Source organism: Nomascus leucogenys, chromosome 20 (genome assembly GCF_006542625.1).
Source record: "Nomascus leucogenys isolate Asia chromosome 20, Asia_NLE_v1, whole genome shotgun sequence".
Lineage (NCBI taxonomy): Eukaryota > Metazoa > Chordata > Mammalia > Primates > Hylobatidae > Nomascus > Nomascus leucogenys.
In genome coordinates, this window is record NC_044400.1 from 62,598,138 (window position 1) to 62,622,424 (window position 24,287).

The window sequence follows — 24,287 nt, forward strand, 5'->3', positions numbered from 1 at the left end:
GGGAGTAAGTGGTGGGGGCCAGGCCTTTGGCTTGGGAAGTTTCACTTTTTTGAAATAATTTGAGATACTTAAGCATTTAACTGGTTGTTTAGGAATTGTATGCACCTTTTACAGTTTTCTAGGATGTCAGATGATGTGCAAGGAACTTGCTCGTCTTAAAAATTGTTGTTAGTGCCCTGGGCTTTTATGTCTTTCTCTGCCCACTTCTGTGCATATTGCTGAATCCCTTATGCTCTAACTAGAACTCCTCTTCTTTGCCATATACTTCATTGCCTGCATTATTTCATTAATATTTTCTCTTCCTAAATCCCTCTCTGGTTGGTTGGTCTTCTAAAAATTCCTCCAATTTATCTATGTCTCTTAAAAGAAATTAGATGCTCACTTACTAAATATAGTATTAATGAGACCTAATCACTTGTGCTGAATTAGATTAATTACCTTGCTTGTTTTGAATGTGACACTCATCGATCAATTAATATTCCACTATGTGTGATCACCCCACTGTATTTCTGAAGACAGATTAATCTGACAATGCCTTTTGGAGGTAGATAGACCAAGATCAAATATTGCTTCCTTCTGCCACTTGCTATTTATATAACCTTGGACAAGTTACTTAATATCTTTGAGATCTAGTGTCCTCATACAAAAATGGATATGAGCACATTCCAGCGTGTATCATTCAGGATTTGTTCTGAGAAGGTGAATTAGTGGAGAGAGGAGAGGAGAGAGAGGATTCTATATGTGATTAATTCCAAAGATTTGATCTTATGCAGTTGTGAGAGCCAATTAGATCATCAAGGTGAGGCTGCGGTTGGGCTATAGCCTGAAGTCATCAGGTCTAGCACTCCAGAAGAGATGTACATGAAGGACAAATTGTAACCTGCAATGCTAAACAGAATCAACTAGAATGTTCTGGAAGCCATGTAGGTGTCTCACTATCTCCCAGCCTCCAGTATGAACGATAGGGATGTCCTGCTCAGTAAGTTGCTCTCTCCATCACAGAGCTACACACACACCTGGCCCCACTCACCTGGCCCATGCTGGAGGCCTTCTGAAGCTGAAGGATATGGCAATTGCTGGAGGTGTTCTAGATCTGGCTGCTTCCCCGGGCTGAAAGATGACCCACTTATCCACAGCGACGTGCCTGAGCCACAGCAGTGCCTGGTGCCCTGCACTTAGTGTTGCCAGTTTCAGCAAATAAAAATAGAGACTGTTCAGGTGTGTCCAGAATTGGTGGGTTCTTGGTTTCACTGACTTCAAAAATGAAGCCGCAGACCCTCTCACAGTGAATGTTACAGTTCTTAAAGATGGTGTGTCCACAGTTTGTTCCTTCTGATGTTCAGACGTTTTCAGTTTCTTCTTTCTGGTGGGTTCGTGGTCTCCCTGGCTTCAGGAGTGAAGCTGCAGACCTTTGCAGTGAGAGTTACAGCTCACAAACGTAGTGTGGACCCAAAGAGTGAGAAGCAGCAAGATTTATTGAAAACAGCTAAGGAACAAAACTCCCACAGGCTGCAAGGGGACCCCAGTGGGTTGCCCCTGCTAGCTCCAGCAGCCTGCTTTCATTCCCTTATCTGGCCCCACCCACATCCTGCTGATTGGTCCATTTTACAGAGCGCTGATCTGTCCATTTTACAGAGAGCTGATTGGTACCTTTAGAAACTTTGAGCTAGACACAGTGCTGATTGGTGCATTTACAATCCTCCAGCTAAACATAAAAGTTCTCCAGGTCCCCACCGGACTCAGGAGCCCAGCTGGCTTTCCCTAGTGGATCCCACGCCTGTGCGCTGGCATTCCTCAGCCATTGGGCGGTCGATGGGAGCCCGCGCTGTGGAGCAGGGGGCGGCGCTCGTCGGGGAGGCTGGGGCCGCAGGGGAGCCCACCAGGGGTGAGAGAGTGAGGGCATGGCAGGCTGCAAGTCCCAAGCCCTGCCCCGCGGGGAGGTGGTTGAGGCCCGGCAAATTCTTGCGCGGCACGGGGGACCCGGCGCACCCTCCGCAGCTGTTGGCCCGGGTGCTAAGCCTCTCACTGCCCGGGGCCGGCAGTGTGGGCTGCTGGGAGTGCAGGCCCCGCCGAGCCCGCGCCCAGCTGGAATTTGCGCTGTCTTGCTAGCGCGGCGCGCAGCCCCGGTTCCCGCCGCGCACAGCCTCGGTTCCCGCCGGCGCCTCTCCGTCCACACCTACCCGCAAGCGGAAGGGGCCGGAGGCGGCCTCGGCCGGCCGAAAGAGGGGCTCCCACAGTGGAGCGGCAGGCTGAAGGGCTTCTCAAGCGTGGGCGCCAAGACCGAGGAGGCGCCAATCGCAAGTGAGGGCTGCTAGCACGCTGTCGCCTCTCACAGGTACATTTAGATTTGAGATAACAAATAATTTGTAGGCACGTATAAATGTGTCCCAAATATTGCATACAAATATTCTTTTAATATAAATATGTCATGCAGTATTGGGACATACTTATACTAAAAAAATTATTTTTGTTTATCCCCATTCAAACTTAATTAGGTAGTCTGCATTTTATTGGCAACCCTAACTTTCAGGAAAAAATGATGGCTTCTACTTTGTGTCTGACTTGCAATTCAAGTAGAAAAAAAGTGTCTTGTGGGCAAATCAAGACCACAATGACATTATCTCAAGCCCATTAGGATGGCCACTATCAATAGAAAACAAGTATCAATAATGATACGAAGAAATTGGAACCCTTGTGCACTGTTGATGGGATGTAAAATGGTTCAGCCACTACAGAAAATGGTATGGAGTTTCCTCAACAAAAAATTAAAACAGAATTACCATATGATCCAGTAATCCCACTCCTGGGTATATTATTTCATAAAAAGTGGAAAGGATTTGCTATCCTAACAGTTCCAGATCCCCTCTTAGTGAGTAAACCTTTTGGGAAAATATCTTGTAATAAGAATCAAAGCGATATTAGAGCATGACCAAACTTCAAAAGAATTGAATGTTAAATGATTCTACCTAAAAGAAAAAAGAAAAACTTGATTGTTTTGGAAAACGGGAATGAGAAGTAAAGCGGGGGCAGAGAAACAAGGGGAAAAAGAGAGAAGTCAGGAAGGTAAAAAATTCTAGAGAAAAGTGAGGCTGGGTTAAGGGAGCTGAAGGACTTGCTTAGTTAGAGTCATGCGGTCTGATATTCCATTTGAATTTTCTCTTCTTAGTTGAATAGATTCTTCTCTGTTTCCTTCCACTTTATACACACACACACACACACACTGTTCACTACCATCCTACCTACACCAGTCACAGCCTTCAGTTTTGCCTACTACACTCATGAATGGAGAGGGGAGATTGTTATTGTTGTTGTGACTGTTTTCGAAGAAGCTGGGTGTCACCTTTGTGCACAAAACAGAGTATAAATTCAAAGGAAGATGCAGCCATGAGAATATAAGGTACCTGGGAATTCAAACATACCTAGAATAAGGTAATGGAGTTTGCCACACAGATTTAAGTCAAGTTTAAGATAAATTTATCCAGTCCTCAAGGAATTGGAAGAATCTGACAGGTGGATTACATTTTTTTTTTTTTTAGCGTTAAAATGGCCTCTCAGTAAAATGGTGGTCACAGCTGTTCCTTTTAAAGTGTTATTCTAATGTAGTCTCCCAATTTAAAAACGATTGTCATAATGCTTTCTAGGAAAGCATTATGACACACACACACATACACACACACACACCCCACACACCCCTACCTAGAAAACATATTGTGAAAGAATTATATACCAAATTGCTCACGGTTATTATGTGGAAATACAAGGCCTATTCAATCTTAGCATTAATATATTTTTGTATTTTTATAACTATAACTGAGTTTTTTATAACTAATATATATTGCTGTTGTAGTTGGGATAAATGAAGATTTGTAAAATCGCTTGATAAAAGAAAATTTACAAGTAAGTACCTCATCACAGTGAGAAATTTTAACATACTCCTTCTCAGCAATTGGCAACTAAAACAGACACACACACAAAAACTGTATAGAGGGCATTTAAACAACCCAATTAGAAAACTAGATCTAAGAAGTACATGTAAAACACTGCACTTAACAAGTACAGAAAACACTGAATGTTTATAAACATTTCACCATATACTAGACCATAAAGCAAATACCCACAATTTTTAAATAATAAGTATCACACAAACCACATTCGTTGATATAATTAAGATGTAAACAAATGACAAAAATTTCAGTAACCCATAAGAACAAAAATAAATTATAATTGAAATTAATAAACAAAACTTCACAATAAAAATAGTATGTATCAAACATTGTGGGAGATAGTTAACGTTATGTTTACAGAGGGAATTTATAGCCTAATATGTATATATACAGGTTGAGTATTCGTTATCCGAAATGCCTGGGACCAGAACTATTTCAGAATTTGAATTTTTTTCACATTTGGGAATATTTGCATTATATACTTACTGGTTGAGCATTCTGAAACCAAAAATCTGAAATCCAAACTGCTCCAATGAGCATTTTCTTTGAGTGTCATGTCAGTGCTCAAAAGAGTTTCAGATTTTGAGCATTTCAGATTTTGAATTTTTAGAGTAGACTCAGTCAGTATTAGAAAAACAAATAACTTGAAAATTAAGCTCTAAGCATCCAAAATAAGAAGGTAAAGAAAGAACTGTAATAAGTTCAAAAGGATAAAAAGAAGAAAATAACAAAGATAGGAAATGAAATTAATAAAATAGAAAACAAGTATACTGACATTCAGTCCAGCCAAATGTAAGTTATATGCAAATAAAACTAACAAAATTATGAACCACTGGAAAGATGGATCAGGAAAAAAAGAAAGCAACAAGAAACAATACTAGAAATTTAAAGGAAACACAACTAAGGATGCATTAGGGATGAAAACACCACAAGGTTTTTAAAACTCTTGGCCAATAAATTTTAAAACTTAAGTGAGAAGACAAACTCCTAGAAAAATACTGAATTACTGGAGCTGACTCAAAAAGAAATCGAAAACTTAAATGATTAATGACAAAATCACTCATTTTAAATATTTCTACAAAAAAGCACCATATTCATTTTACAGTCATGATCTGTCACATTTTAATTTCAATATTATACAATTTCTATGAAAGAATAAAAGGTGTGGAAACAATTCCCAAGTCATTTCCCAAGGTTAATATAACATTGACACAAGTACTAGACAAGGACAGTACAAGCACAGAAAATTATAGACACATCTCACATGTGAACACAGACACAAAACCCCCAAAACAATATTATCATGGCAAACCAAATAAAGCAATGAGTTTAAAAAAAAAAAAAAACTGAAAATAGGTCATAACCAGTTTGGGTTTCTTACAAGACAGGAGTCTGGTTCAACTTTAGAAAATCTTGTAATGAGCCATTTCTGGTGATATGGTAGGCTGGGTTTGCATACTGACCCTTCCACTAAACCCAACCAAGTTCAAAGTAAGTCCGTGTGCAGTGGCTCATGCCTGTAGTCCCAGCACTTTCAGAGGTCGAGACGGGTGAATCACCTGAGGTCAGAAGTTCAAGACCAGCCTGGCCAACATGGTGAAACCCCATCTCTACTAAAAATACAAAAATTAGCCAGGCGTGGTGGCGCACGCCTATAGTTCTACCTGCTCAGGGACTGAAGCAGGAGAATTGCTTGAACCCAGGAGGCAGAGGTTGCAGTGAGCCACTGCACTCCAGCCTGAGTGACAGAGTGATACTCTGTCTCAAAAAAAAAAAAAAATTAAAATAACATCTTTTAAAAGTCATCTTACAAGCATCAAAGGGCTGGCTAGAAAGTAAGTAATCCTCTGACCAGAGATCAAAGGGAGGTGGATTTGATAAATTTATCCAGAATTTTGTAATCAGAACTGTTTTAAGAAACTATTTGAACTACAACATTGTTTCATGTTTTATAGTTTCTTCCCTTCTTAATTACACGTGGATGAAGAGACGAGGAAGTAGAAAGTGGATCACTGTAATCTTTTCAGTGTTGAGGGACTCAGAATTCAGCCTCTGGGCAGAGGCTAGATCATGGGTCTTTTACTCTGTGGAGGATTTTGTACTTTATCTTAAAGGCAACTGTAAGCCATTGAATGACGTTAAGGAGAGAAAATAACATAATAGATTTGCTTTTCTAAAGGTCATTCTGACTGCTGTGTGGAGGATTTATTGGGAAGTGGGAAGGGGAGGATGAGAGACTGGAATACAGAAGATCCGTTAGAAGAAATATTGCAGCTGATCAAGAGAGCTGATAAGAACTTCAACTAGGGCAATGATGGCATGGAGGAAAATGGACTGGATTCAGCTTAGTAGTTGACTTAGTAGTTGACTCAACCCACTAAATTTGCTGACAAAGATAGGGGACTTGTCAGAAATGATTACAGTTAGCTTTCAATTTAATAGTAATTAAATTGTCAGGCCACCGCTTCTACTGGACGTGTGAGATTATGTAATGGAAGTCTTTGTTAACTACAAAGCACTGTACACATGCAAACTGGGATAATTACCCACAGAAATCATACCTCCAAATTCCTTGTGCCAGAGGCAAGCTCTGAGGGTTGGAAAATGAGTTCATGTTTATTGGCGATCAACAGCAGGATTGCACATGTATTCCTGAACAATGAAGTTACTATTCATTCTCAAGTGCTCATTACAATGGAAATTAGTAACACTTGAATGATAGATGCGGCTCTGTTCTGAATATGCCACTTAGCAAATACTTGCTGCAGCTAAGTGTCAAGAATTCACACATTGATGGATCCTAGACATGAGTGGCTATTTTTTGTGAATGGAATGAAGATGGATACCTCACCCTGAAGAGTAAGCATCATGTCTACATGGGTTAGGAGCAAGATTTTTTATAACTTGGTATTTAGGTATGAAGGACTTTGTCTGGTTATGCATATTTATGTTTTTGGCCTTGTAAAAAGAAACCCTTGGCTCTTTCTTACCAATTTCTTTTTAAGTCAAAAGCCTTTAACATGTAAAGCCTTTAACATGTAAAATTCAGCCTGTAACCAATTCTAATTTCCCAATCTACTTCTTAACGTGGGAAACTAGAAAAAATGCAATAATCCAACTCTGCTATTAGAGAATGTGAATATAAGAAAAAGGGAGCCTCCTGTGGCTCCATGAACATCACAGAACTCTCCTCACATATTTAATGATCATTTCTATATAGATGATATTGATCAGCATGTTGAAGAAAAACTGAACAAATGAAAAAAGCACATATATTCTTTAAGATCACTTACATTCTTTCTGCACTGGGATTTAGGACATAGCATATTTAGGCTTCATTTTGGCTGATGGGTTGCTAAGAAATAATCCCATAGCCTCTTTCATACCTCTTTGCTCATTTTCTGCCCTTGGTAAAATATTCATTATGAACTCTTACAAATTATAAAACCTTTTTTTTTCCCCAAGAAAAGTGTGGACTTTCTTTTTTAACAGATTTAGCATGGATAGAACTGCTTGCCTTAGGCTGCACTACCAGTAATTGAATCTGCATGCTTAAGTGATAAACCCTAAGAATTTTTAGAGGAAGGAAACATGACATATAAAAGAAGTAAAGGCAGGCTGATGGAGAAGGGAAAATTCAGTGTTGGGCAACTTCCTGATTCCAGTGTGTGAATTGTTGAATAATCGAACATTATAGCATGTACTGAACATTAATTCTGTCAAAGTTTCCAGAGTAAAGAATAAATCTGTAGTCTACTCATCTCTCTTATCCTCCAATTTATAATCATTGCCATTATTATCCTCCATGGGTCAATTTTATTATATAGTTGGATTAAGCACTGGTTTCTTACAGTCAATAAGAATGTATTGTGAATCTGTTACACCTCTAGGCACTAGGGATTGTAATAATTTATTACATTTGCCTCTTCCCTTAAAGGAGCTCATAGTCTTCTTTGGAAGAAAGACAAGTAAATATATAACCATAACAAAACATCCTAACTCTATAGTGAAGGGTTATATAGAAGCACAGAGGAGACACACCTAAGCTTAACAAGTAGAGCAGGTAGGGAAACAGAAAAGGCTTCCTGGAGGAAGGAGTATCCATCCTGTCTTAATGTAGTCTTGATGAACTCTGGGATATAGCTTGAAAGTGATGAAAGTAGATCCAAGTTCTTTAAAAGCAATTGAAAAATACATGTCAAAAGTCATTAAAAAATATTGAGACCTAGAATTTCTCATTTGTGAATCTTAAGTTTAAAAACAATCTGAAACACAGAAAAAATACATTTAAAATGTTAATTGTAATGTAGTAACAATATGGAAACCAGCAATTGAGGTATTTTTAAGGAAATTATAGTTTATCAACTCAATGGTCTAGAGGGCAGACACACATGATTTTTGCTAAGAATTTATCATAGGAATTGGTAGTCTATTCCACAAATATTTCTTGAGCAGTTTACACCAAGCACTGATCTACTGATCTGGTCTCTATGTACAAAAAGTCAAATAGACATGGCTCCTACTTGAAGGAGCTCATGGTAAAATAAGAAATACAGACAATTAACTCTTAGAAGAAGAAGAAAGAGAGATGGATTCTAGTGCCAGAAACATGTCATTAGAATGCAGATGAGGCCTTGTAAATCAAATCAGCAAAACATGGGGAGCTACCGAAGGAAGATGGGGCAGAACATGAGTTTTGAATGATAAGAGGGCAGAAAAAAATGGAAATAAAGGAAATTTCTTATTTTACATTATGTGGGAAACAAAAGCAGACTATAACATTGGATATGCAGTTTGTCCATAACTATATAAAACCAAATATAGTTTTTTCCATATACGCATAGAAAAAAACAAAGTGAAAAAATAAACTAATGTTAATAGTGATTGTCTTGTGGGTGATGTTTTTCTCACTTCTCCTTTTTGGCCTTCCCCAAATATTCTATTATAAGCATTATTATTTGTAAAATGAAAGAAAGATGCAAGGGGTTGCCAGCAGGAAGATAAAAGGCACAAAGTGTTCACATTTTAGAAGAGAACTATTTATGGTCAAACTCTCACAACAAAATAGGATGGGCATATTTCCAAAAGGCAATAGCACAGAGTAACATGCCCAAGGATAAAAGACCCTTCTGTGCCCCGACATACTTGCCACAATCTTTAAAAACAAAAAAAAAGGAAACAACAAAAACCACAGATATAGGCCATGTCACATAAGTCACCTAGAAAATTCTTATTGGCTAAGGTCTTGACTCTCCCTTGGGTTCGTCCCTTTGTAGGGAACCCACTCGGCTCAGCTCTGAGCCAGGCACCAAGTCTGCCATTTACTCAATGCATTAGTGCCTTGAATTTGCATAACACTTTGAAATGTATGAGGCATTTTAATAATGTTTACTTTCATTTTATTTTCTCCACAGCCCTGTGAGGTAAGTAGGACCGATATTATTTTTTCTCATTTTACAGCTGAAGAAACTAAGACTTAGATGAAGTTTCTTCCCTCTGGTTAGGAGGCTGGTAAGTGTTAGAAGCAACACTGGAAGTCAGATGTTTTTATGAACATGTGTTTATTCTTCTGCATCACAAAGCTCACATGATAGACACTTATGTCTTCGCTAACAAAAACAGACGAATATTTGTGAGAACAGAAGAGATGTCTTATTTTTCATCTAAGTGGGTTCAAGTGGCTAGGAAAGTTCTAGCACATGAGAGATGCTCTGTACATTTGTGAGGGGTGGCAATAAATGAAAGGATTATTAATACTTAATAAACTTAATAAATGAAAGGATTTAAAACTTAATAAACATACAAGTCCTAAATAAAGTAAGTAGATATTATCATTGTCCTTAGGAATCTACTCTGAAGAGCAGCACACACACACACATCAGAAAAAGAGAAAATAGACGGGTTAGTTGGGAAGAGTAAAAAGAAAAATTTTGAGACAGATTTCTAATTAAATAAAATAGAATAATTTGTTATGAATTTGTTTTATTCCAAAAAAATCTATTTTCCACTTAAAACAAAATTTTACATTGGGAGGAAAAAAAAACAGGAAAAGAGCAGATGTCTTTGAGAATCATCAAAACATGTCTTATTTCTTACACATGCACATACCTGCTCTCTTTCTGCCTGCATCTAAAAAGGGGACTCATTTAGCATTCACTGATGAACATAAGAGTATTTGTGTACTCCTGCTGAGCCCGTGAAGTTTTTTTTTAACTTATTAAGGTGGTGCACGCATAATGCCCTAGTGACTTTGGCTATATATGCACTTTGAAAAATCTCTAATGACATGTTGGACACCCTGCATATAAATGTCACCACTTGGAATGAGAGTCAGACTTTTGCTCATGGGAATGTTCTCTGCCTGGCCTCAGTGTAAGTGGGCAATGGTTCTCAGTAATTCCCTTCTGTAATAATGCATATTCTTTTTCAGATGCTTATAATATGGTGTTGGTAAATAGCTTAGCAATACACATAGGAACAATTCTACTAATGGATAAGGAAAGAAAATTAAATTGCTATCTGTATAGCCCTACACCTTTTAGATTATTTTCAAAACTCATCACTGCAACAATGATTTCTCCCATATTATTTTAACTAGCATGGCAGATTCGGCTTTCTACATGTAGGGAAGGTATCTTTAAATCCGTATTACTTTTTTTTTTTTTTTTACAAATGACCTTTGGAAATGATTTCCAATAACTGCAGCCAACTTTAAGCTCAAGGCTTGGTAGCGAAAGGTTACTCTACATTTAGACTAAATGCGGATAGATTTGTACTCTCTGCAGCAGGCTATTGCTTTAGGACTTGCTATTGTATTTGACCCAATCTTCTTTCTGACCCAAGCATTTAGACAGCTTCCATCTGGGTTTTGTTTAAACTTTTTTTTTAAGCTTCAGTACAAATTAAAAGGCTTTATATATTGGCAAGTAACTTTTTTTCTTTAGAGATGCACATTTTTCTTAGAAATCTAAGACCATAGAAAAGAGTATGCATGCTGAACTTCTCATAAGAATGACTCCATGAATTTTGCATGAAGGATGCTCCCAGTCCATAAAAGGGCCTGGCAAGGTACATGAGACTGCTCAGATCCCTCATCTCTCATGTTTTTCCTTCAAATAACATCTTTCCTTATAAAAGAGGAAGAAACAAGATGACAAACCCTTGGACAAGGCAGCTATACATAAGCACTGCATAAGACTGCCTGAAGAAGAATGCAAGAAGATGGGATTTTTTTCCTTCTACTAAACTCTGAGGACCTTCAGACCACAATTGTCACTGTGATGGCCTTCTCAGGAGCAAAGCAGCCCCCTGTCCCCAGCTTCCTTTCCTCACTGTGGCCTGATGACTTCCTGTATTCATGTGACTTTGTCACATCATGCAGTCTTTACAAATGAGTCACAGGAATGCTTTCCTTCCCATCCATGGTAGAGGAGGACTTGAAAAGCATTCACTATTAGTCTCTCTCCATGTCTGAGTGGGCATCAAAAATGCTGAAGATCAGAGTCAAAGAAGGGGATGTCTCCCTCACTTCTTCCCTCCTGGATCCCTGTCTGGCCCAGCTAGAAAGCAAAATCGCTTCCTAATGCTGGGCAGGCAGGGACTGGAAAGGACTCTGGACTGGGTGTCCAGAGACCTGACTTCACATTCAGCTTCTGTCAATTACCAGTTATGTGGCCTGGGGCTAAATCACTTGTCTGCTGGGCTTGATCTTTTATCTGAACAGAATGAGTTAAAAGAATTAATTCTGTAAATTCAGTGAAACAATATCCAGCTTTGGCCACAACTCCTTTTTCTAAATGAGTATCTTCATATCAGATTCCTCAGGGAGAGAGTCAGATTACTGCAAGTGTATCTGATTCTGATTTCAAAGAAGGTCTGGAATGATTCCATTTGTCCTAAGAATGCACCAGAATAAAATGATTTCTTATATTCAGGCAGCATTTTTAAAATTCTAAGTAGCTTTTCCTTATCCCACTTATTTAGTCCTCCTGTTGAGCGTAGATTTGGAGTACATTGTTGGAGCCCCTCTAATGTGCTTCGCTGCTAACAGGCTGGCACTCCCACCCATGAGAAGATTGCTCAGTGCACTGGGTCGTCCTTGTTCTCCTGGTGCCTCCCTGTGGTGGGGGACATCTCCTGCTGACTGGCCAATAACAGAAATATGTAGGAATACAAAAGGCCAACTCCTTTGCCCCAAGGTGAATAAATTCTGAGATGTAATTTATGCTCTGCAGTGCCCCTCCCTCAAAAATCAGGCTGAACTATAGCAAAGATATAGAATTAACCCAAGTGTCCATCAATGAATAAGATAAAATGTTATATATATATATATATATATATATATACACACATATATATATACACACACGCACACACATATATATATATATACACACACATATATATATATATATATATACACACATATATATATATACACACACACATTGGAATACTGTTCGGCCATTAAAAAGAATAAAATCATGTCCTTTGAAGCAATGTGGATGAAACTGAATGCCATTATCTTAAGTGAAGTAAGTCAGACGTAGAAAGACAAATGCTGCATGTTCTCGCTTATAAGTGGGAGCTAAATAATGTATGCACATGGACTTAGAGTGTGTAATGATGGACAGTGGAAACTCGGAGTGGTGGGGGCAGACGATGAGGTATTATGTAAGGAGTACACTGTACATTATTTGGGTGATGTATACCCTAAAATCCCTGACATCACTACTGCACAATTTCTGCATGTAACAAAATTATGCTTGTATGCCATACATTTATACAAATAAAAAGGGAAGTCAGGCTGAGTGTGGGCTCCTTCCCGTTCCCTGTGTCTCTTCCCCCCACCCTCACTGGCTTCTCCTGGAAGCACTTGCTCACTACATCACTTGCAACTGAAATCTTGGCTCAGGAGAACCTTATTTAATAAAACAATAGATTTAAACAACAAAGTAAGGGTGGCAGGACACAGTAGGTGTGGTATCAAAAGACCCATGTTTGCAGCTCTGCCGTGTAAGAGCTCTCTGGCCTGGAGCAGGGAGCCTAGAACCCCAAGCCTCTCTTTCCTCATTTGTGAAATGAAAATAAGTATGCCTGGGCTGGGCTCAGTGGCTCACGCCTGTAATCCCAACACTTTGGACGTCCGAAGCAGGTGGATCATTTGAGGTCAGAGTTCAAGACCAGCCTGGCCAACATGGTGAAACCCCATCCCTACTAAAAATACAAAAAATTTAGCCGGGCATGGTGGCACATGCCTGTAATACCAGCTCCTCGGGAGGCTGAGGCAGGAGAATCGTCTCAGCTTGGGATACAGAGGTTGCAGTGAGCCGAGATCGGTCCACTGCACTCCAATCTGCGTGACAGAATGAGACCCTGTCTCAAAAAAAAAAAAGAAAAAAATAAGTATGTCCGCTCTGCCTACTATATGCTTGTTGGGAAGACCGGATGAGATCATGGATGATGGAAGCATTTGAAAGCTGCCAGGCACCATGCAAACATAAGGAAGCTAATTTTTAAATCAGAAACAAAATTATAACCTAAAGCTAAAGTTACCGATAGGGTTTCAGAAGAAATCAATTCAACAGCAGTTATAAAATACAGAAAACACACTTCATATCTTATTCTCCTCTTCCCTCTTCGTTTCCCACATTTTTCATACTTCCACCATCCAAAATGTTTGCTGTTCTTTTCAGGATTCCACCTGTGTTGGAACACTGATAGTGACTAGAGAAAGTGTTGCATTCGCCTCTTTTGGTTACTCACAGTTTTTCACCCGGTTAACCATCTTTGCCATGCCTGCCTGTGTCCACTGTCCACTCCTGAAGACTACTTTTCATCTTATTAGTCCCTTATTTCTTTCATTTCAAGTTGTTTTGGATCTTAAAACTTTAGGAAGGAAATAGGCATCTCCCTGAGTTGTTATAGGTCATAGTTCAAATGCCATACTTCAGATTGTGTGAGGCTGCCATGAATTGATGGAACACAATAAAATAGAGTTACCAAAATGTATGGCCCAGATAGTGGCTTGATTAAAAACATCTCAGTGTGTCCAAAATATCATGGCAGGCATGCACAATTTTTTTTTCCATGAAGGCCCTATAAGATTCATGATAAGATTTTATTTTTAATGAGGATCTAATTAGAGAGCTCAGCATGAGAGTCTGAACACATGAGCAGTCAGTATAGTTTGGTGCAATAAAATATTCCTTGAACCTGTAGGCACCAGGGATAAAAGGAAGAATAGCACATAGCCCCTGGTGGGGGAAACAGATACAAAAACCAGGTCGTTAGAACATGATAAGGGCCCAGCATGCTCAGTGATGGCACCCACTTTGGGGTTCAAAAAACACTTTCCCATTTAAAGGAGTGTCCAGTCTTTTGACTTCCTTGGGCCACATTGGAAGAAAAAGAATTATCTTGAGCCACACATAAAATACACTTAACACTAACAATAGCAGATACGCTTTAAAAAATTGCAAAAAAACCATAATCTCATGTTTTAAGAAAGTTTACAAATTTGTGTTAGGCCACATTCAATGCCATTCTGGGCCGCATGCCGCCTGCAGGCCACAGGTTGGATAAACTTGATCTAAAGCAACACCTTCTCCAGCTTTTATGAAACTGCTTGAAACCGGGGCCTTCTACGCACTGTTCCGCACCTTCGCCTCCTTGATGCCTTCTCACCCCTTGGGACTCTTGACTCATTCATTGTTTTCATGCACACACTTGTTGTGTGCCTAATTCTGCCAGGTGCTACTCTAGACAGTGGAATTTCCACACAGAACAAGACACAGACAATCCCAGCTGTCTGATTATAGAGCTTATGTTCTAGCAGTAAGAAATAGACCATTGAAAAGGAATTAGGTAAACTATAGGACTGCAGACTGCAGTAACCACCATGAAGGAAGTACACGGAGTGGTGAGACCAACAATAAACAGGAGAGGCCTCCTTGAGGTCAGGGAAAGCCTCTCCAGTGGGAGACATTTGAGCTAAGACATGAAAAAGGACAGAACATGTTCTAGGTAAAGGAAATGTCCGCGAGGCTGGAAGAATTTGTTGTAATCAAGTGACCAAAAGGAGGCCAGTTAGCTGGCTTCAGTAAACGCGGAGCGGGGTGCCAGGGGGTGAAGCCAGAGGGTGAAGCTCGGCCGTTTTCTGGGTCCTGGGAAGAAACTGGATTACATTCTTAGTGCCATGCAGCGTTTGAAGCCAAAACTGCATTTTAAAACACACACTTGAAAGGAAATCTGATATCAGATCCATGGCAAGGAAAAGCGCCATCCCCGGGTGAGCCGCCTCAGCTATCATCTGGATCACTTACTCGCCGCCGCCCCCTGCCTCCATCTTTACCCTCCCAGAGTCCATTCCCAACACAGATCCTTTATCAAGTTAGTGAAATCGGGTTGTTTCTCTGCCTCAAATTCTGACACGGCTCCTTGCACCATTCGCAGGAAAAGCTGGAATCCCCAGGGCCTCATGCTCCAAACTCTGTCGGTCCCCGTCTGCTCCACCACACTGGCTTCCTTGCTGCCTAAACACGCGGCCATGCTCTCTCTCCCTTTAGGGCTTTTGCGCTGCTGCTCCCTCTGCCTAGAACCCTTTCTCCCAGGATAGCTGCATGACTGACTCTGTCACCTCCTTCAATTCGTTGCTCAATGTCACCTTTTTTTTTTTTTTCTTTTTCTGGAGTTGGAGTCTTGCTCTGTCACCCAGGCTGGAGTGCAGTGGTGCGATCTCTGCTCACTACAACCTCCGCCTCCCGGGTTCAAGTGATTTCTCCTGCCTCAGCCTCCCAAGTAGCTGGGACTACCGGCCCATGCCATCATGCCTGGTTAATTTTTGTGTTTTTAGTGGAGATGGGGTTTCGCCATGCTGGCCTGGAACTCCTGACCTCAAGTGATCCGCCGGCCTCGGCCTCCCAAAGTGCTGGGATTGCAGGCTTGAGCCGCGGCGTCTGGCCCAATGTAACCATCTTAATGAAAACCCCATTCCCCTCCACATTCCTGCCACACCTCCACCAGAGTCTCCTCACCCTGCTCTGCTTTTTTCCCCCATAATACATGTCATCTTCTAACATGTTCTACCATTTACTTACCTATCGTGTCTATTACTTATTGTCTGTGTCCCACTTGAGAGACTGGAATAAGCTCCACGAGGCAGAAGTCTTTGTCTGTGGGGAGTCGTGGGGGCTATCCATAGCCATGGGCGCTCTGTCCTTCCAGGTCTGGTGTAGGAGTGGATTTCCCTGCCCCCCCCCCCCGCCCCCGAGTTGGGCGTGGCTATGTGACTTGCTTTGGCCAATAGAAAGTGAGCAGAAGGGATGCGTGCTGCTGCTGCCGGCAGAGCTCTTCTCAGCCAGCACGTGTGCCACGTCCATTCCTCCCTCTGACACAGCATCTGCACCTTTCTAGATGGAGGCTGCTCCACTGGGCTCGCTCCCTGAGTGATTACTTCGAACATTATTCCCCTGGCAGCCATCAAAGGACATAGAGTATGGTAAAGGAATAAACCTTTCCTTTTAAGCCACTGTGACTTGGCAATTGTTTGCTATTGCAACACAACCTAGTCTATTCTATGTCTCACGTGTTCACGGATGCCTCCTGAGTACTGACAACAATGCCAGGTGCACAGCATATGCTCCATAAGTGTTCGTTGAGTGAATTTCTCTGTCTTTATTTTGAAATTTTTACACAGCATATTTTAAATTTAAATGTGCTAAAGTTGTCACCAATATCTAGACACAAGCTTTGTTCCATTGAGTGTTCTATGACTGACATGGTTAACAATCAACATTAAGTACCTACTATACAAGTTAGGTCTTTCTTAGGGCCCAAGAGGAATAAGCCACTGTGTCTACCTTAAGGTAGTTTGCAATCTAGTTGCAGAAACAGAAGATGTGCTCAAAATCATCTGCTCCACTGTGTAGTCGTGGGTGATACATCCTAAAACTGTCCTGAGAGTTCAGGGGTGGAAGCCACTAATGAGGATGAGGCTGGTGAGAGAAGGGCATAGGAGGCTACCTGAGCTGGGCCTTGAGGACATAGACAAGCAAAAATGAGCTGGGAAAAGAGGATTTCTGCCAGAAGGAACAACATTCAATCACACACAAGCAGGAATAGATCTTGAAACATTAGAAGGTAACATATACCACCATGGGTAGAGGCCAGATTTCTTCATTTGCAATGATGGATGTCTATGTGCTGGCTCCACGACTTTAGATGAGTCAGTTAATTCTCCATGCTTCAGTTTCCTTATTTGTAAGGTGGCAATTATGATGATACCTTCCTCAGCCAGGCACAGTCATTGTATTTCTTAGCTGTCCAGACCCTAAAATTTTGGGGCCATTTGCTTGTTTCCTTTCCCATATGACCCATTGGTATGTCCAGAGCACCTTCTCCAGGGTGTCTCCAGCATGTTTCCAGCTCACGCCTATAATCCCAGCACTTTGGGAGGCCGAGACAGGAGGATCACCTGGGCCCAGAAGCTCAAGACCCACCTGGGCAACATGGTGAAACCCCATCTCTACAAAAAATACAAAATTAGCCAGGTGTGGTGGCATGTGCCTGTAGTCCCAGCTACTTGGGAGGCTGAGGCGGGAGAATCGCTTTAGCCAGAGACAGAGGTTGCAGTGAGCCGAGATTATGCCACTGCACTCTAGCCTGGCTGACAGAGTGAGACCCTGTCTCAAAAATAATAATAATAATAGTACCTACCTCAAAGGGTTGTTGTGTAGATTAAATGAACCAATACATATAGCATTTAGAATTGTACCTGGCAGATAGGAAGCATTCATTTGGAAAGAAGAGTTGAGAATTTAGCATATCTCAGATTTTGCAAGATCTTGAATCTGAAATAAAGCAGTCTAATGTCATTCTATAAGTAAAATATTTTCCATTTGCAGCGCAAAGATTTTGATCAGAAATCTGTATTTTAGAAGCTTAACATCACAGCAGGGTGAGTCTGGGTTGAAAGTGGGAGACACTGGAGGCAGAGACACTGGTTTAGAGGCAGACATGATAATCTCACTGTGGGCAATTTTAAGCACACACCATAGTAATGGCCAAGGAAGAAACATGCTGGAGACACCCTGGAGAAGGTGCTCTGGACATACCAACGGGTCATATGGGAAAGGAAACAAGCAAATGGCCCCAAAATTTCAGGGTCTGGACAGCTAAGAAATACAATGATAACACTGACCAAAACAGCGAAGATCAGAGGGGAACAGATTTTAAGGGAAAGACAACAAATTCTATTTTAGACACTAAAGTATCAAGGTCAAGCTATTTAGAAAGAAATTAGATATGATAAACTGAAGCTAAACTAATGGCTACACTCAAATGTCACTCAGAAAACCCTCCCCAAATAACTTATCTAAAATACCTCCCTCCTCCCTCACTCTCTAGCTCATCACCCTAATTTATTTTCTTCATTTCACTTCATGACACAATAAGACCATATACATTTGTTTATTTGCTAATTGTTCGTACGCCCCTCCCCAACTCTCTAATGTAAGCTCAGCAAAAACAGGAACCTTTTCTTTCTTATTCATTGCTGTGTCTGCAGAGCCCAGGAGAGTGCCTGGCCCAGTAGGCTTTCAGGAACTATTTTGTGGAATAAACTCATCTTTATCTGGCAGCTTAATTGCCAAATATATACTCACAACCCAAGGTCACCTTCCACCTGTATAGAAACTTCTATCCTTTTATTATTAGGGTTTACACACACACACACACACACACACACACACACACACACACACACACAGAGAGAATCAAAAAAGGAAGACTAGCTAGTAAAGAATATTAAAATATAAGACTGCATAAATTCATGGCCAGGCGTGGTGGCTCGCACCTGTAATCCCAGCCTTTTGGGAGGCCGAGGAGGGTGGATCACAAGGTCAGGAGATCGAGACCATCCTGGGTCTGACTCACAGCATGGTCATCGGCTGGTAGGGGACGCTCTGCCCAGCCCTTTGCCAAATATTTCGGTAAACCCCCTCTTCTCATAATGGGAGCCTCTGCATCCCTGCCGGCCGACTCTCCCTTACAATGCCTTTTAAATAACTTATCAGCCCTTGGTTTGGCTGCTGATCTCAAACCTACACGCCTCATTAAATTGTGCACTCAAAACTGGCCCACCTACCCCCAGACAACCAAAACAGATGGTCCACTTATGGGTCCTTTGATCCCAACCTTCTCCGGGATCTCTACAACTATTGTGAGCGAACAGGAAAATGGGCAGAGATCCCCTACGTTCATGGCTTCTTTCCTCTACGGGACAAACCCAACCTCTGCCTCCCTTGCAAGCCGCAACACCTTTATCGCTGCTCTGAAGCTACCAACCTCTCCTTCCGCTCCCGACTTTGATCCAGCCGACGAATCCCCCCCATACCACCACCCTCCACCTCATCTTCCGGTCGCCGCTCAACCGGTTGAAACCGGCTACCAACCCGGACCACACGAAGAACCAAACTGCTTCACCTCCTAAGTCCTCTTCTCTGGCTTTCCGCCTCTCACATCTTTACACTTTCCTCTGCCGGCGGGCCCTCTTCCCAGCCCTATTCTCACTATGATAGAAAATGGCTGGGACCCTCTCTTCCACATGTTCCACTTCGCCGTCTGGCTCCCACGTCAACAAACACACCCCCTTCCCATATTATACCACTAAAAACAATGCCTCCTCCCGAGCCATACATATCGACAACCCCACCGACCCGGTCTGGGGCCAGTTACAGGAGGCATATATCCCAGCAATGCCTGGGTATATCCAACTCAAACCGTAACTATTTCCCGTTCCCTCAAAGAGTCCGTCTCTAACCAAACCTTTAACCAGCTTCTCCTCAGAAACTACCAGCTCCTAGCGACTTGTGAAAACACGGCAGACTCCAGAGACAGTCTCACACCCTGCTGACCTCTTAAATGGCCAACCACCGGCAACAGATACCCAGGATTGGGGGAGGAGGGTGTAGGCCTGCCCTCGCACCCTAAATTAACTACCATCTTCTTCTCTCTTCGGGCAGACCAAACTCTACCCCTAGTACCCCAGATGGCTACAGCAAGCCGATTCTACTAATTCTTAAATACCCTTCGCTCAGACAGCTGGCTCATCGCCAACCCATCCCTGCCCCTCAACTGGCTCACGGCACTGGAGGACAAGGAACATTCATGGACTTCACGTCTAACGAAGTCTTCATGTATAGCGCCTCATACTCATACTGTACCCCATGCACAACCCTGACAGTTCTCCCTGTGCCCCCTCCCCACAGCGCCCCCACTCAGGAGGAAGCAGCCAGATGAACCACGATGCCCATTTTCCCCCATTTAAGAAAACAAAAAGGGAGGAATGTTAGGTAACATGGGGTACCTTAAAATGGCGCCGTACCTTAAGATGGGGCCGGTTCCGGGTTCTTCCCTCCTTGACCGGGCACTGTCTGAACCCGCCAAAGGAGGGCCAATCAGAAAGAAGCATCTCCCGCCTTCCCTTGGGCCTGCCCCTAGCCCAATCCACATAGGCCCAAGGGATATAAAACCCAGCACACCAGCAGCCCTCTCTTCTCTTCTCTTCTCCTTGTGTGGTGCTGCTCGATACCTCCAATAAAGATCTCTTGACCCGCGACCGGTGTAGTTTGGTCTCCACCCGGCCCCTTTCACATAATCACTTTTTCTTTCCTTCTTAAGGTTGTGGTAAGTGAAAGAGATAATGCATATAACAATAGTGACTATATTTATTGAGCACTTACTATGTGACCTGCACTACTCTAAGTATGAAACGTGCATGATATCATTTAGTCCCCATGAAAACCTCACAAAGTAGGGATTGTCTCTGATAATCTCTATTTTAGAAGGCTAAATCAAGGTTTACAGATGCTAAGGAAACTGCCTGAAGTCACATGGCTACTAAAATGAAGAATTAGTCCTGGAACCCCGTCTTACTGACACCCAAGTTTGTGATCTTACTCACTACATTCTACTGCTACAAAGTATGCTTTGAGTTGAAATAGGTGTTTTCATTTGGAGAGACACTGAAATAATTGTTTCCTTTTTTTTTTTTAATACTCCTTAAAAACACAAGCTGGAATCTGCGCTGCCCAGCACCCTAGGGCTCTGTGAAGTTTTTCCATTTGAACATGAATGGGGGAGCTTGTAGGGAGCTAATCTTTTCATTCTTTGTGTTCTTAAAAATAGACCCAACGGTTCAGTAATAAGCATCAATATTAACGTTTGTGATTAGTCCTGTTGATGACTTACCAGGACACAGAGTTTAGGAGTTTGGAGATCCTGCCAAGCTTAGCTGAAAGTGCTCATCTAGAAGAAAAGATGCAAAAGTAGCCCATGGTTCCAGGAAATGGCAGAGGACTGAGTCCTTCCTGTCATGTTTTGGAAAAATGAGAGTTATCAAATGTTTAATAGAAGGCAGTTTGAGACAGTGGAAAGAACTCTATGTTGAGAGGCAGACCGACTTGGGTTCAAATATGGCCCCATGAGGGTTTTTGTTTGTTTCATTCACTTTATGCCCAACACAGTGCCTGGTACATAATATGCCCTCAGTATTTTCTGAATGAATGACTAAATGGGTAAATTAATAACTTACTGAACCCTCAATTTTCTCATCAAAGTAATGGGTGTTTCTCAGAAAATGTCAGCTTTAAAGTTTCAAATACACAAAGAAAACTTTTACAAAACTGTTTCTCTGGCTTCATCCCATCTCACGAATGATTTCTAGAGGTCTTCAGTTTGTTCCACCTGACTCATAAACACACCGTCTGCCATCTATCACCTACCACCTGCCAATTTTCTCCCCATTTATACCAAACACCTGCCGAGATACCTCCTGCAGCAGCCTTGGATCTCAATACCCAGGTGATAAGCAAACTACCCCAGGCGATGGTGATGCCACAAGCCTTACTCTGCCAGCTCCCAGCAGCTGCACCTGTCCCCAGGTGAAAGGCACCAACTATCAGTAAATGTCCCAAAGGAAACAGAGGCCACATTCAGATTGAGATAAGTTAAAAAAGGATTATATAGAAAGGGACTATAACGCTGAGTGAAGTGGCTCACACCTGTAATCCCAGCACTTTGGGAAGCTGAGGCGGGTGGATCACTTGAGGGCAGGAGTTCAAGACCAGCCTGGCCAGCAGGACAAAATTCCATCTCTACTAAAAATACAAAAAATTTGCCAGGCGCGGTGGCAGGCACCTGTAGTCCCAGCTACTAGGGAGGCTGAGGCAGGAGAACGGCATGAACCCGGGAGGCGGAGCTTGCAGTGAGCTGATATCGCGCCACTACACTCCAGCCTGGGCGACAGAGCAAGACTCCGTCTCAAAAAAAAAAAAGAAAAGAAAGTGTAAATTATTCCCAGCACTTTGGGAGGCCGAGGCGGGCGGATCACAAGGTCTCCTGATCGAGACCGTCCTGGCTAACACGGTGAAACCCCATCTCTACTAAAAACACAAAAAATTAGCCGGGCATGGTGTTGGGCGCCTGTAGTCCCAGCTACTGGGGAGGCTGAGGCAGGAGAATGGCGTGAACCCGGGAGGCGGAGCTTGCAGTGAGCTGATACCGCGCCACTACACTCCAGCCTGGGCGACAGAGCAAGACTCCATCTCAAAAAAAAAAAAGAAAGAAAGAAAATGTAAATTACTTCTGTACCTGTCTAAAACTCCCCATGGCTTATACTGCACCCCTGAAAAATCCAAAGCCCTGACCATGATCTGATATTCCTATACAGTGTGGTCCCGACCTCCTCTTTCATCCCATCTTGAGCCATTCGCGCTCACAGGGCAACCACAACAGCCTTGCCCTCTGTCCTTCCACCTGGCCAGGCCCATTCACGTGTGAGGGCCTTTGCACCCACTGGCCATGTTCGAAACCCTCTGCTTCCAGCCCTTGGGTTCCTTGTTGTCATTAAGATCTCAGCCCTAGTAGCTTCTCCTCAGAGAGATCTTCCTTGGACATCTATTTAATGTAACCTTCCCACTCTCCCTCTGACATCTTCTATTGCATCACTGTTTTGGTGTTTGCATCATACTTGGCACCACCTAAATTTTTTGTCTGTCCAATTTTTTCCTTGTTTGTTATCTATCTTCACCCATATGAATGTGAGTGCCTTGAGAACAGAGACTTGTCAGAGTCGTTTGCCCCCTAGCCCCAACACCAGAAAATAGTGCACATAGTAGGTGCTCAGTAAATACTTCTTGGGTGACTGTGTTGCTTATTAATTATTCCAGCTGAGAAAATAATCTGGACATGAAAACAAAACGTGTTTAAGCAAAATATTGATCATGGGAATGAACATTTCAAGGGAAAAATGAACGGAGTTTGGTGTCTAAATATAGGAAAGGAATGAGCAATCTAAGACAAGATTAGCGCGAGGTTCTCAGGGTTGCTGCAGAAAGGTGATACTCTTGGCAAAAATATAAAGGTTGTGGTTAAAAGCCACATTCAGTGAGTATACACTACATGTCAGGCATTACATATTTTTCAGAACCCCATTGGGTAGGCATCATTATCTCTTACAGATAAGAGATTGATTCAGTGACCCCAAGTTTTTCAGCTAGGTATCCTATTCCAGTGATTGAGGTTGACTTGGGTTAAAAGTACTGATTTAAGATTAACTTACAGTTGCAAGCATGGATGGGGGTAAAATTGTACTAAGTCTGGTCTTCAGAGCTACCTCTCCCCCATTTCCCAAGTTACTGGGCTGAACTGGATGTGGGATAGGCATCTCACAACCTACGTTGGCTCACAGGTTCTTTTGCAAATTGGCCTATGCACCTGTAGATTCCTCCAGGTATCATCCTCATTCTGAAACAGTTCGGGGAGGGCAACTGGAAATACCTTGAAGAAGACGCTGAAGAGAAAAGTGCCCGGATAAGGGTAGGGAAACCTGATTAATGGAGCAGAATGACATCTGTTATTTTGGAGACAACCACCTGAAGGGTGATAAAACCCCAGAGAAAATAACTGAAATGCAGTACACGAAAATGTTTTGCTTCCATCTTTTTGACCATCCATCTGATAAGTTACTACCTAGAATATGGAAACTTGACTTTGCTAAAAATAAGTTCTATAAGAGAAGTCCAGAGAAGACAATGCTACTGATGCATCTGGGGAGTTGAAGATACTGCAACTGAACACTCAGGTGGTCTCTTACTGGTGGCAGGAAACAAATGTTCTTCTTCAATATAGAAATCACCATGGGGATGGCACTATAGAGCTAACATCTCAGTGATAAAAAGCCATGGGGACCAGGTTCCTTGGTCCCTGGGAGTTTATCAGGGGTTGAAAGATACCTCGAGCTTGCCCCCTTTCACCCCAGATCCAGCTAACACACACAGCTCC